The 12779-nt window shown below is 41.3% G+C and overlaps 1 protein-coding gene across 2 annotated transcripts in view; it reads left to right on the top strand.

Annotated features, from left to right (window-relative positions):
• The first annotated feature begins 3134 nt into the window (after positions 1–3134).
• The window catches only part of grm2a (glutamate receptor, metabotropic 2a), a 50811-nt gene continuing 41166 nt past the window's right edge, over positions 3135–12779 (top strand). The window contains exons 1-2 of one of the 2 annotated variants that reach the window (XM_020703019.3): positions 3135–3450; positions 3638–3964. The gene's annotated coding sequence lies outside the window, so the exon portion shown is untranslated. Of the gene's footprint in view, positions 3451–3576; positions 3965–12779 lie in introns of those variants that run through there. The other variant, XM_004068547.5, reaches the window with a different exon arrangement.

Raw genomic sequence — 12779 nt, 5'->3', positions numbered from 1 at the left:
AGCTAAATGCATCTGGAGTTAGCATCGCTAAAGCTAATAGCGCTAGTATTGCTAGCAGTCCCTCTCAAACGGAGAACGGTGCAGAGTCTCTGGAACATCAAGTGGAATCATTTCTCACGTCTAAAGGGATTTCCCTGGATTTAAACGCCATCGAGACCTGACCAGCGATCCTCAACAGGTTTGTGAATCAAAAACACTAGCTAGCTCTGATGAATCAAAAGAAAAATCTCAAGGGCTCGGCTGCTTATCTGAACGACCATCTGACCAGAAGGAATGCTGAAATCGCCAAACATGCCAGGCTTCTCAGGAACTGTAAGCCGATTGAGAACACTTGGGTTAAAGGCTGCAGGATTTACGTCAAACCGCTCGGTCCAGAGGACCGGTCCAAGGTTCTGGTTGTGAACACCATGAAGGACTTTGAGAAGTGTTTCATCACGGACGTCTGAAACAACATGGAGTAATAAATCAAAGAGCCAAATAATTTCAAGAAATATGACGCCTAAATTCTTAATTTTCTCCAAAAGTCTGAAGTGACGTAATTAACAGCGAAGCTCTGACCTGCAGACAACTTGACCTCAACTCTTAGGCGCCGCTGTTATCAGGTGAAGAAGGATATGGACCTACATCTAATGTCTGCAGACATAACATCGAAGAGAACTATAAACTGTTTAAACCAAGAAGAACGGCTGTTAATCAGCAGAAGAAGAAATGCCAACCTTGGTCATCCGACAAAATATGGACCCTTTTTATTTTACTTCACAGCATTACTTTATCATAAAAAAAATAAATGAAAAAAAAGGAATAATAAAAATAATGATTAATCAATTATTGAAAATGGTTAAATTGATTGACTTTTAATGATGCTCCAAAAAATGTCACTTGCTCCAAAAAATGTTAATAAATTGATTCATGATTTTTCCTAATGTAGCATAATTTTGCACATATTTTTAACTTTTGACACTTGATCAAATTTTGCTATGAAAATTCCTGAAACAGTGCTATGTCTATTTTACTGTTATAGTATTATTTTTTAATCATATCAATTACTTTTATAAGTAACATGATCTGCATATATTTTGGATACTTCATTGCCATGTTGATTTCTAAAAGTTAATTTTTACAAAATAATTTAAGTAATTCATCTTTGTCATGTGCTTTATTGATACTTTATGATTCTTAATTCAGTCTGATAAAAGTTAGAACCCGGATATTGATAAATCATGTAATAAAATGGTTACAGTAGAACAGGGGTGGGATTATATAAATTCGCTTCCTTCCACTCCCTTTCAAGCAATATTTATTAATATGTCTAATTATTCAAAGTTTGATTAGTTATTGTACGAATGTATAACTGATGATTGTATTGTTTTTGTGTATTATTCCTATTTGATTGCTTGAAATAAACCATTTCACATAAAAAAATGTAATCCATGGACACCAGTGAAGATCACAAATCATTGAAGAAAAATGTTGAGGGCACTGTCTAGTGGGTCTATATGACCCAACTCCCAATGCTAAAATGCCTAGGATAGCACAAGGGTTATGGAGCTCAGAGACACCTCTGGGTGTAAAGGATTGCTACTTTATTTTCCCAGAATACCCAGCAGTGCATTTGTCTCATTACAACATGAACCTGTCATGCGTAGATCACCAATGTGTAAACAGTCACATACGCCCCCTCCTCCAGATGAAACGTCTCGTTTCAACATAACTCATCAAAGATGAATGAAAATAGTCTGTTATATTAGCATAAGAACGTTGAAAATGCCATAAAAGTGGTCCTCCTCAGACAGAAGCCTCACAAAGACTTAGAGATCTTGTTTTTGATGGAGGAAGAAAGGATGGAAGTGGACGACTGCAGGGACACTGATGTCTTCATCAACGGGCTGCAGAGATCCTGCAAGACACCCATCAATAAATGAAACATTAATAAATCATAAATCAAACAAATGAGCTTCTAACGTTATCAATAAACATTCAGCTCACCTGATCAACTTAGTTTAGTCGGTCTGCTCTGCTGCTGCGCGGGGTTCACCTGCTGCACTGTGTGCTCACTTCCACTTTGATCTCGTAAATGTACGTACTTTTTTATTTTGGTGGCCCTAAAACTCCGTCGTAGGATCAAGACGCTCAGAAAACAGAAATTAAAAGCCAAATGAGCCAAAGCAAAAATATTTTTTTGGACCAAACTGTTTTAAAATCAACTTTAAGGAGGTCAAGAGAAGCTGCGATGAGCTCTATGAACTGTGGAGAACTGAATGCATTTAATATTTATAACTTGCATTTAGCAACAAGAACAATCTTTTACATGGTGTGAATGAAGAAAACAAGCAGATATTGTTCAAATTTACTGTTTATTTACAATTCTTTGGACTTTACTACAAATGAGAGACTCGTGGAGTGATCTTCATAAAGGTAAATGTTGATTAATTGAGTCTTTTTCAAGACATTATTTATAAAAGTCAACTTTGTTAGCTTTCCTGGAGGAAAAAAGAGGGAAAACGTTTCTTCAAGAATGGCAGCTAAGTTGGATCTTAATCTGCAGATGATCCTAGCAAATACTGTGAGGCCCAAAATAAAGGATGAATGAACATTCTTTAGGATCATGTCGCATGTTTGCATGCCTCCTCTAAAACCTTGGCCTGTTTTCTGCCTGTAGTCTGCAGGGACAGATGACCTCTCTGCTGTTGCACTGTTAAGCCTGAAAGCTGGCAAACCTTTGTCCCAAGGCAAAGGCCAAAATGAGCCTGGATGGAGCCTGACACAACACAGCGGGTTAACAATTGATCTAATTAAATGTGAAACCCACATGGGTGTCATGCAGCTCAGAGGGCATGAAGTTTATTGCTCCCCCGTGATGCTGATTATTAATCTCATTACACTGCCAGCCCGTGGATGAAGATGGAGAGTCTTCATCACTCAAATTTAGATCCCGGCATATGTGGGGTGAACCAGTTCTGGGCAGGACAGAGGGAAGGGTCGCAGCCCGGTCCTCCTCAGGTCCCCTGAGCGCATGGCGATGCCATCTGGGGGTGACTTCTCACTCAACCAGCCCTTTGTCACAACTTGTCTGTGGATTCCTAATGTGTTTTTTTTCTTTTCTTTAAACATTCGTCACGAGCAGAAGAGCCTCCAGAGAATAAGCGGTGAAATGTCCCCTCTGAGCTCATGCACAAATAGAGGACGCCTCATAGAGGCGCTGATCTGAGCCCGCAATCCAAGTCTTCAGAAGTGAAGGCGGCGGATCGTTTCCGTTTACAATTACATAACGTTGCATTTGCGCGCGGGAGCCAGGCAGATATATCTCCGGGACTGCACCTGCGTAAAGCAATTTTTGATCCAATGAGAAAACCTTACTTTCCCGCCAAAGTGGGCAAGCCTGCAGCTGAATTCTGACACAGACACTGCGGCTTGATGCAGAAATGCTTGATCAACTTCCTCAAGTAACAGGTTGGGTTCAAACTTTTCACTCAAATGTTATTCTTGTGTTGTTAATTTGTTGATAAAACTGAGCGTCGATGGATTCTCCCCTCCCACATGCTGATTTTAACACCCACTCCATCACACCTGATGCTTAAGAAAGTGGGCGCCCTTTCGTTCTGAACGCTGAAGAACTCGTCTGGTGTGTTCGTTTCAGGCGCCTGGGAGAAATGTGAATGTTGACGCGCCTCTGGAGGGGTCACGCCGCCCGGAATCCAGCGGTTCTGTCTGTTTGTGTGCGCGCCTGTGCGCGCTTGTTGTTTTTCAGCACCACAGACAGCTCCTGGCGCCCGGCTCAGCTGTAGCTGCTGAAACTTGAGGCAGCAGTCCTCGGCACCTTCATTCGTTCACGCAGCTCCACTGTGGTCCACGGTCACACTTGATAGAAGTCTGAAACAGACAGCACTGCTGGCGAGGATATGCTTTCGGTTTACGCAGCGCTCTCACTGCACGGCAGCGCTGGAAACAGGGGATCCTTGCGCAGGTAAGCAGATGCATGCTTCATGGCTCGGCTGTTTGTTTGTTTTTATGCCAGGCGCATTTTTTGGGGGGGTTTCTTAACTTTAAATAAGAATTTCTCGTGTTAAGAAAGCCATTAGTCAAACTTAATGCAACAAATCTCGCCTTTTTTTCTGCTGAAAATTCCACTAACATTGAAATAACCTAAAAGACGACGGAATGATTCACTAGTGCATAGTTGGAATGCAGTTATTTCTCAAACAATCCCTTCCTTCATTTTTCAGTTTATTGTTATTCTTCCAATGTGTGCACAACCTTCACCATGGAAGAATTTGCCTGCAATCCAAAAATACATGAGATGGTTCCCACATTTAGCTCATGTGGTGCTGTAATTTTGAAAACAAGCATCAATGACATCAGAAAGTCCATTTAACAAGTTGGTCAGAATAAGTTGTCCTGTCTCGACATTTTATGACTGAGGTTAGTATTGTCTTTGTCAGAATCTTCTTTAATGTATGAATACAACAACAAGCATGTTTTATGGCACGATTTACTATTTCAATCCCAATGAGCGATTAATGATGACATATAGATGCACATCAGGGCAGATTATCTTCATGCCTTTGCACATTTGCAAGAGAAGAGAGATTAGCCGTGTTTGTGTGGTTGAATGAGGAAAAATGTTAAACAGCCCTTTCTCTGAGAATACAAAACACATTAGAAAACTGTTGGGAATTGGAAAGAAAACCCCAAGGTGCAAATATTTAGAAGCTGCATCGTTAACACTGGACAGAGCCATTAAGAGAAGCAAAGTGTTGTGTGGAAGCTTCCCCCAGTCCCCAAGGCATCTGTGCTGCGCGTTTAGCAGATGAAACACACACACAAACCAAATGTGCGCTGCAGTCATCTGAGTCAAAATGTATTTTTATGTTAAAGCAAATCATTGGCAAACCATTCCCTCAACCCTTGGTGCGTTGCATTCATGTTTCCTGCTCTCTTGCATAACAAAATGGCTGGATACTGGTACATCCTCCCCTAAAACACAGAAAGTGGAATGATGATGAAGTCCAGCACTCACAGCAGAAAATGTTGATTATAGTAAATTATTCAGCCATGGCTGACTGAAGAACATACTCACTGCCATTTACTGAATCCAGAGATGAAAAGTGGCAGCAGGAAAGGGTCCGTGACCTGTGATCCTGGAACACGGGACTCCAATGCAGTCCGCCTCACCTTTTACCTCTGGTGTAGTACATGAGAGTTCAGTTTTACTGCTGTAAAGAGAGGAGTTATGATTTTTCTGGGTGCTGGACAGACATAGCTGCATCACAAAAGAAAAAAGATCCTAAAAGCATCTGTTAGTAACTGCATGAGCTGATAAACTGGATCTAAATCTTGTCTTATTAATGCAGAAGTCAGAAGTAACCTCAGAAAGTAAAATATACTTTTCATACTTTTTCAGGACGCGTACGTTGTTTAGGTTGGCATTACAAAATATAACAAGAGCATATTAATCATTGTGGTTGCACAAGTGGTTGTGTGGGGGGGGAGGGGATTCTCTGACACAGCTCCTATTTTATCAAGGAAATGGATTAAAGAAAAGTGATGTAATAATTGGATTGATGGGAGAAAAAACTTTTTCCTTCTGCTGGTTTAAGACATTTTTGAAATCCCACTGAACACAGTTGTACTATTGTACTGTGGTATATTTGTGCCAAAAAAGTAATAATAATAATAATGGATTGGATTTATCAGTTCTTTTTCTTGTTCAAAGCGCTTACAATGTGTCCATTATTCATTCACTCCTCATTCATAATTGGTGATGGTAAGCTACGGTTGTAGCCCCAGCTGCCCTGGGGCAGACTGACAGAGGCGTGGCTGCCAGTTTGCGCCTACAGCCCCTCTGACCATCACCGGGACATTCATACACATTCACACACCAGTGGAGCCACACTGCAGGCAGGGAAGGTGAAGCGTCTTGCCCAAATACGCAGCAACGGCTGGCTGGGGGGAGCGGGAATCAAGCCGTGGACCCTTCGGTTATTGGACGACCTGCTCTACCACCTGAGCCATGCAGGTGGCTCCAAAAGTCTTTGTCTCTACTTTAATTTTTTACCTAAGTAGCTATTTAATATTTCAAATGCATGTTTATTTTTTGTCAATTTAATTCTCATGTTGGGGGATATTTTTCATGAAACATCACAACTGAACATTTAACATCGTTAAAGGTTAGATACTGAAAAAACATTCAGGCTGCAAGTGTCGTAGGTGTTGCTTTTCTTGATTGTGAAGATCAAATTTGGTCCATCAACCAACATATTGCTTCATTTTTTTTTCTTTCTGGAAGTTGATTATTGCGCTTTTTCGTTCCTCTTTTCAGTGACTTGGATAGATTCATGTTGATGAGGAGAGACTGCAAGAAAGCACATCAACCCCTTAAATTCAGAAGCATGCAATGAGCTAAGATAGACTTGATCTAAAGTCCTCCAATTAAATACAAGTAAACATACACATTCAGTGCGTACGAATGCCAATCTAAATGTGTCACCTGCTCCTTTCTAACAGGAAACAGATTATGTTAAATGTAAAAAATCTTTTCATTTCTAACTCTCATTAGTGGGTATTTAAGATTGATGGATAGATTTTATCTCTCTCTAGTAAAACATAAAGATTAAAACATGAATTTAATAATGCATTTGTGCTTACCTTTAGATTAAAATGAACTGCTGCAGTGACTTAAAGCATAAAGGTTTCTAGGTGAGTTCCAGGTCAGCAGCCCCAATCATTTACACAGAGTATTAATGAACTCTCACAGACTGCTTCCTTTTTACATTTGTGAGTGTCGGGCTCTGTGTGAGGGGCATTAGTGTCATTTTGATCATCAGGTAAAGACATGTTCTTGTCCCCACATCTGTGGATTAGTGTGGTTTCACGTTCAGGAGGTGACCGTATTCCTCCACAAATGGGACATGATATGTATGTTTTTCCAAAGAGGACAGGAGGCTCAACAGGAGACCTTTCTTTGCTTCTACCGTAGCTAAATCTGTTATAGACCACAGGAGTTCTATCAACTAGAAGTTAAAAAGTTGTAACATTTATGAACTTATTTAAAGTGTTACCTTCTTCTCACTCAGTGGAGACAGTTGTTTGCACATAGACTAAGCAGATTTGATCAATTTAACACGTTTTTTGTACATTATACTGCAGTATTCACTGTCTTTGTGATAATTCAAAACACTTAGTGAATTTGAGTTTGTGTGGTTATCTTTGGTTAGATAGTCTGTTGGCAGTGTAAAAGATGTTGTTTGATCCATAACTGAGATCCCCCCTCCCTCCAAATCTGCTTTATTCAGAACTGCTCTTCCCAATTCTGCTTGTCAGATGCGTTTCAGATAACAGATTCACTGGCTGGGGTCCTGGGTAAGTCCTGGATTGTGTACTGCATGGCTGCATGGCTGCATGGCTGCATGACTGCTTGGCGCGGGCTGCTCGGGTTTTAGAAATTGCCCAAAAACTCTACAAAACTGTAACATGTGTGTTGTGATCAGTGCTTTAGCACATTTTGTAACATTACTGGATCCTGGATATCCTAACAAAAAAGATGAATGCAAAATTGATGAAACGATAGAGTTAGTGTGTGACTGCAGTCCTGTGTGCTAAAGACATTTGGGAAGTTCAGAAGATTCAAACTGTCACTCCTCAAAGTTCTAAAAGAGCATTTTAACGGTTCCATTAAAATGCTTAACTTTTTTTTATTTTATTATACGTAAACCATAATGGCCTAAAATTGTATTTTGTATCGTATTCACTTACTGGCTATTTTATTTGGCACACCTGTCCAACTGCTCGTTAAGTTTCTAATCAGCCAATCACATGGCAGCAATATTGCATCTTGGCATGTAGACTAGGGTTGGGCGATGTCCCCTAAATTGGCAGTTGACGATGTTTGCAGTCAACCATCGGGATGGACGATGGTATCGTTGGGGGGGGTAATTTTTCGTTATTATATAATTATTATTCGTTATTTTACTTTATTACTTAATTTATTTTATTTCCCAACTAGGAGCCGGTTTAGCTCGTGCTGGTTTGCGGCGCCTTCCGTTCGTGAAACCAGGGTTCGACTCCGGGCTGCTCCCTGTTCCCTTCTCTACCTCTGCCGGTTCCAAGCCCGGTTTGAGAAGGTTGCGTCAGGAAGGGCATCCGGCGTAAAACATTGCCAAATCTACCATGCGACTCGTTCGCTGTGGCGACCCCTGATGGGAGAAGCCGAAAGTGGAAGAAGAAGATTTTATTTCCCAACTAATGAATCATCCGTGATGATCCAGTATAAACAGAGGGAAGTGACTTTAACAAAACAAAAACAAACAAAATAGAAAAGAAGTGGTCTGCTCCTGCACTTAATTAGTCAGTCAGGTGGACCGGTGGAGCGAGCGACTGCATCTGAGCTGAGCAGACGGACTCATAACTTTGAGTTTGAGGGGAAGAGGCTTTGTTACGTGTGGGAGACTAAGGACTGTGATCCGTCCCGCAGCTCTATGTGAACGAGCTACTGAACTCAAACCGGGTGTCCCGGTAAAAGTGTGTGTCCCGGGCGGAGCTCGGTCGGACCGTCAGGTCACACAGCGGCTGGGCCGGTGTGGGCAGAAATGTCGATCAGTCCTTAGAAACCATTCAAACAATCACCTGGATTTTTGTGTTGTTTTGTCGGGACACGACATGTTATTCTCACATATTTACGTGCAACCAAGATGCAGCCTATCCCGCATGGATTTATGTTCACCCAAGCTAATGTTGTTAGCCCGTGTTAGCATACTGCTAATAAGTTAACACGGGATACTTTCCGGCTCCGTTTTTCAAAAGAAAAAGCACTGACCACACGGATTAAAATTAAAATGATGAGCGAACAGGCGCGTCATAATAACCGTAACATTAATAAAAGCACATCTAGGAGATAATCTCGTATATTACCGAGCTGACGTATCTATGTATGTAGCCGCTGGGCGGAACTAATGTTTTTTTCCGGTATACTACTGCGCATGTGCAAATGATTTATTCCGACCGAAAGTGTGACCCATGTGAACGTTTTTTATAATAATAATAATGGATTGGATTTATCTGCGCTTTTCAAGACACCCAAAGTGCTTACATTGTGTCCATTATTCATTCACTCCTCGTTCATACTTGGTGATGGTAAGCTACGGTTGTAGCCACAGCTGCCCTGGGGCAGACTGACAGAGGCGTGGCTGCCAGTTCGCGCCTACGGCCCCTCTGACCATCACCGGGATCATGCATGCGCATTCACACACCAGTGGAGCCACACTGGAGGCAAGGAGGGTGACTTCCGGTTCCGGGTTATACAGCGGACGCATGGCGTGCCTCTCTGCGAATACAACTATCTTCAAATTACTTAAAAAGTTGATTTTTCTCCAAAAAAGAGAGCTGACCATGCCCCCGAAGAAACCCCAGGAATACGAAGAGCTCAAAAAGTCTCTTGACATTATTCAAGAAACGCTGAAAAGTTTTATGGATCAAGTGTCGGCTAAGCTAACACCACTCTGGGAAATTATGGAAGAGTTCCGAAGATTTCGGGCTCAAAACGAGCAGCGACAAAAACCGGGTCGAGATTCTGGAGAAAAGACTGGACGATGTGGAACAGCAAGTAAGGATGAATAATGTCATTCTCACTGGAGTACCAATCAAGCCTCGCGCAAAGCTGAATGCAGCTGGAGCTAGTACTGCTAATGCTAGCGCTAGCGTAGCTAGCAATTCTAGCAGGAGATGGGTGCAAATACATTCATTTCTCACATCTAAAGGGATTTCCCTGGATCTCAATACCATCGAGACCTGCCACCTGCTCCCCAGGAGAAAGGAGATGGATAAACCAGCGATCCTCATCAGGTTTGTGAATCACAAACACAAGCTAGCTCTGATGAATCAACGCAAAAATCTCAGAGGATCTGCTGTTTATCTGAACGACCATCTGACCAGAAGGAATGCTGAAATCTCAAAACATGCACGGCTTCTCAGGAAGCGTAAGCAGATTGAGAACACTTGGGTTAAAGGCTGCAGGATTTACGTCAAACCACTCGGTCCAGAGGACCGGGCCAAGGTTCTGGTCGTGAACACCATGAAGGACTTTGAGAAGTGCTTGATTACGGTTGTCTGAAACAACGTGGTGTAATAAATCAAAGAGCCAAATAATTTCAAGAAATATGACACGTGGACTCATCACTTTCTCTGTATGTCTGACGTCACCTGAATAACAGCAGAGTTCTGACCTGCAGACAACTTGACCTCAACTTTCACCGCAGCTGATATCAGCTGAAGAAGGATATGGACCTGAATATAATGTCTGCAGACATAACATGGAAGAAAACTATTAACTGTTTAAACCAAGAAAATCGGCTGTTATCAGTAAAAGAAGAAATGCCAACCTTGGACAATTCGACAGTTTATTGACCCTTTTTATTTTTCCCCTACAGCATTACTTTATTATATAAAAAAATAAATGAAAAATATAAAAAGAGTAAAACAAATGATTAATCACTTTTGAAAATTGTTAAATTGATTGACTTTTGATGATATTACTTCACTAGCTCCTAAAATTGATAAATTGATTCAAAAATCTTTCCTAATGTAGCATAACTTTGCACATGTTTTTAACTTTTGATACTTGATGAAATTTTGCTATGAAAATTCCTGTAACAGTGTTGTGTCTATTTTACTGATATAGTATTATGTTTTAAAGCATATGAATGACTTTTAAAAGTAACATAATTTGCATATATTTCAGATGCTGCATTTGCCATGTTGATTTCTAAAATAGTTATTTTTGACGTAGTACTTAAGTAATTCATCTTTGGCATGTGCTTTATTGATACCTTATGATTCTTAATTCTGTCTGATAAAACCTAGGAACCGGATATTGATAAATCATGTAATAAAATGGTTATAGTATAACGGGGTGGGATTATATACGTTCGCTTCCTTCCACTCCCTTTCAAGCAATATTTATTAATTATGTCTAATTATCCTAAGTTTGATTAGTTACTGTATGAATGTATAACTGATGATTATATTGCTTTTGTGTATTATTTCTATTTGATTGCTTGAAATAAACCATTTCAAAAAAAAAAAAAAAAAAAAGTGTCTTGCCCAAGGACGCAACGACATTTTGGCTGGTGGGAGCGGGGATCGAACCACCAACCCTTCAATCATTGGACGACCCGCTCAACCACCTGAGCCACTGTCGCCCTTTATAAACTGAAAACGTTTTTCTGGGCATATCTACACGGTTAGATTCAAATCCGACCATTGATCCGATCAAGTTATTTTGCACATGTAATCGCGGCTTATGGTGTTGACTCGCAGCATGGCGGGGGCATGTTATCACAATGGTGTCTCCCCATCGTGATGTCAGTCCCCCATCACGATGGACAATGGCATCGTCCATCGTGATGTCAGGGCCCCATCACGATGGACGATGGCATCGTCCATCGGCACAACCCTAATATAGGCGTGGTCCATATGATCTGCTGCAGTTCAAACTGAGCATCAGAATGGAGAAGAAAGGTGATTGAAGTGACTTTGAACGGAGCATTGTTGTTGGTGCCAGACAGGCTGGTCTGAGTATTTCAGAAACTGCTGATCTACTGGGATTTTCCCCCACAACCATATCTAGGGTTTACAGAGAATGGGGACATATCCAATGAGCAGCAGTTCTGTGGGTGGAAATGCCTTGTTGATGCCAGAGGTCAGAGGAGAATGGCCAAACTGGTTCCAGCTGATAGAAAGACAACAGGAACTTAAAGAACCACTGGTTCCAACCGAGGTCTGCAGAAGAGCATCTCTGACACGTCCAACCTGGACTACAGCAGTAGAAGACCACACCGGGTGTCACTGCTGTCAGCTAAGAACAGGAAACTGATGCTTCAATTCACACAGACTCACCAAAACTGGAAAATGGAAGATTAAAGTTGTCTGGTCTGATAAGTTTCCATTTCTGCTGCCACATTTGGATGGTAGGGTCAGTACCTTGTTGAATCTATGCCATAGATAATTAAGACAGTTCTAAAGGCAAAGGGGGGTACTAGCAAGGTGTACCTAATAAAGGTACCATTGAATGTAGGCTTAACTTTAAAAATAAAAAAAATACCAGAGGAACTTTTACTTTTCCTTTTTTCACAATCTCCTTCTGAGAACCGAGGAAAAAAAGTGTCTTACAATTTCTGTTTTTGTGTGATTTCCTATCAATTCGGGCCTAAAAAAACACCTTACATTTTTTATTTTTAAAAAAATGTTATTTTAATTTCACAACACCTCCACTGTAGAGAACAACAGTTTAATATTTCTGTGAAAATAGAAGTCAATTTGGAAAATCATAAAAAAGGAGCAGATTAAATCTTTAGAGTGATATTCACCCAAAAAACATTGAATTTTGTTCTAAAACAATGACATTCTGCATCACTCTTTTGTTAATTGTTGGACCATCTGCTACAGAGGAAAATTGACTAGTAAATTGAGAGCTTCGCTTATTGGCTCAGCTCTCTCCTCACCACAACGGACCGGTACAGCAACCGCATAACTATGGACGCTGCTCCGATCCGCCTGTCAATCACATGCTCCTGTCTTCCCCCGCTCATGGACAAGACTCCAAGATATTTGAACTCCTCCACCTGGGGCAGGGACACTCCACCCCCCGAGAGATGGCAAACTACCTTTCTCCGGTCGAAAACCAAGGGCACAGATTTAGCGGTGCTGACCCTCATCACAGCTGCTTCAGACTCGGCCACAAACCGCCCCAATGCATGCTGGAGGTCCCGGCTTAATGAAGCCAACAG

This window comes from Oryzias latipes, chromosome 5 (assembly GCF_053564925.1).
Source record: "Oryzias latipes strain Hd-rR chromosome 5, Olatipes_Hd-rR_3.1".
In the NCBI taxonomy this organism is placed as follows: Eukaryota; Metazoa; Chordata; class Actinopteri; order Beloniformes; family Adrianichthyidae; genus Oryzias; species Oryzias latipes.
This window is presented reverse-complemented; position numbering and strand designations above follow the sequence as displayed.